General features: G+C 47.8%; 1 protein-coding gene across 3 annotated transcripts in view; it reads left to right on the top strand.

Annotated features, from left to right (window-relative positions):
• esrrga (estrogen-related receptor gamma a) overlaps nucleotides 1-2500 on the top strand; it is a 218073-nt gene that overhangs the window by 42035 nt on the left and 173538 nt on the right. Inside the window, exon 2 of one of the 3 annotated variants that reach the window (XM_048228031.1) lies at nucleotides 1516-1599. The exons of the other annotated variants lie outside the window; for them this stretch is intronic. The gene's annotated coding sequence lies outside the window, so the exon portion shown is untranslated. The remainder of the gene's footprint in view (nucleotides 1-1515; nucleotides 1600-2500) is intronic. 3 annotated transcript variants of the gene reach the window in all.

Here is a 2500-nt window from a genome sequence, read left to right as displayed (position 1 = left end):
ACACACACACACACAGAAATGTGTCTGTGCCATTCTCTTTCCCTCTCTCCCACCCACCCCCCTCCCCACTCTCCTCTTGTCGTCTCCTCTCCTCTCCTTTCCTCTCCCCCCATCCTCTCCTCTCCTCCTCTCCTCTCCTCTCCTCTCCTCTCGTCTCCTCCTGATGTCGTTCTCTCTGGCGGTGGGTAACATCTCGGCGGACTGTCAGGAGTTCTCTAAGTGGGTTATTTATCAGACGCGGCCCTGTTAAATATGCAGATACGCAGCCGGCCTCTCGGCGCGCCGCTTCTGTTTTCTCTGCTAGATTACAGGAGCTGGAATACAATTACCAGGCAGTGGGTCAACACAGGGCCTTTTTAATATCCCACTCCTTCGCTTATTTATTTATTTGTTTGGGTTGTTTATTTATTTATTTGCATATTTATTTATTTATCTATCTGCGGAAGGGCGATGTGTTTTATTTGAGGATGTGGCGGCTCCGTCATCATCTCATCGATGGCTTCTTGAGTGCGGACTATGAGGGTGATTTAGCATGTTATCAGTAGGTTTGCCTGCTCTTCGCGGCTGCTCTGTTTGCGGCCAGGCCCTGTGATGAAGGGGCGGCTTTGCCGTGATGTTTTCGGCTCTTCTGGCCCGCAGTGTAATTCATTGTGACTAACTGTGTTTTCATGCCGCGTTATGGGGTGAGCCAGAGAACGAGGGAGGGAGGGCGGGAGGAGGGAGAGAGAGAGAGAGAGAGAGAGAGAGAGAGAGAGAGGAGGAATGTGTGTGTGTGTGTGTGTGTGTGAGTGTGTGTTTGTGTGTGTGTGTCTGGCAACTGGATTGACCCTTGGAGCAAACACAGGGTTGAGACTCCCGCTTTGTGACAGCATAATCAGGACAATCTGGATTCCTCAGTGTACAAGATTGGTGACCAGCCACGGGTAATACTACTGACTCTATTCACTGTATCAGCAAAGGGATTCTGCCTCTGTGTGTGTGTGTGTGTGTGTGTCTGTCTGTATCTTTGTGTGTGTGTGACACCGAAAGATACTGTCACTGAGACAGAGAGGGTTAGATCAGGAGTGACAATAGACAGAGTGACTAGTGTGTGTCTGTGTGTGTGTGCTTGTGTGCGTGCGTTTGCGAGTGTGCATTTGTATGTTATCATGCTCATATACATATTTGTAGAAACGCCAGTCACTTGAAATAATATTCATAAGATGTTCCGTTGACGTTTTGGAAGTAAATGTAGGTTTTGAGCTGCTATTGAGCTTGTCTTTCAGAGCGATGCTTGCTTTTTTAACAGGCAACCCCACATGAAATCATCCATCAATGCTCTAACACACTGTACCACTGATTTAAAATGTTTGTCTCAGAGATGGAAACGAAGAGTGACCACAGTTTTGATTGCATTTTGGATGAATTTGTGTTTGTGTGTGTATGTGTGTGTGTGGATGTGTCTGTGAATGTGCGTGTGTGTCTGCATGTGTGTCTGTGTGTGTTGTGGTTTGTTTTGCCCGTGTACTTTTCCAGTGCAGTTCCTGAAGCTGTGACTGACTGACAGTTTGCTTGTGATTGACAGCCGTCTGCAGCTCCGCGGTCATGGAGGTGCATTAGGTAAGAGCTCGCTTCTGGCCTCTGTCGCTCCCCGTCTTTCTCTCTCTCCCTCTCTCTATCCAGACTCTCCATTTAGCTCTTTCCCTCTCCTACTTTCTGCTCTCTCTCTCTCTCCCTCTCTCTTTCTCTCTCTCTCTCTCTGTCTCGCTGTCCAAATGCCCCTGTCTGTCTCTTCCGTATCTGAGATGTCTGGCTCTGGGTTAGGGGAAGATCAGACTCTTGCTGCCTCTTTGCCCACAGATGTGCCTTCTTTGTTTACGTCTGCCTTTGTTTCTGTGCATTTGGGGAAACTCGAGAGCCTCTCTGGGTCTTATCTACGTTTGGTTGAGTGCCTCAGATCTGCTCGGCTGTTTTGTCCGGAGAAATGTCCCACTGCAGCTTCCGTATTGTGACGGGGAAGTCGGCTGAAGTTTTAGTGTCATCATTACAGCGTGTTTTTTATATCCTCTTCCCTGGTGGGCGGGGGTGTAGTGTGCTATGAATATGCAGTTTAGTGCCTGCTGCAGATGTCAGTGTTTCTCTGTGGGATTTGCTGCGGCCACATTGTAATTCTGAGAATTATCATCAACAGCAGTAGCAGCAGGCTAAGTAGCTGCAGTAAGCAGCAACAGCAGTACTATCAGTATAAGCAGTACTAGCAGTAGCAGTAATGGTAGTACTATCAGTATAGTACTATCAGTATAAGCAGTACTAGCAGTAGCAGTAATGGTAGTAACAGCAGCAGCGGTAGTACCAGCAGTAGCAGCAGTACTAGCAGTAGCAATAGAAGTAGCAGCAGCAGTAACTGTGCAAGCAATAGCAGCAGCATCAGTTCTAGCAGCATCAGTAACAGCAACAGCATCAGTTACAGATATAGCAGCAGTAGCATCAGTACTATCAGTAGCAGCAGCAGTACTAGTAG

The sequence above is a fragment of the Alosa alosa genome, chromosome 19 (genome assembly GCF_017589495.1).
Source record: "Alosa alosa isolate M-15738 ecotype Scorff River chromosome 19, AALO_Geno_1.1, whole genome shotgun sequence".
NCBI lineage: Eukaryota > Metazoa > Chordata > Actinopteri > Clupeiformes > Clupeidae > Alosa > Alosa alosa.
This window is presented reverse-complemented; position numbering and strand designations above follow the sequence as displayed.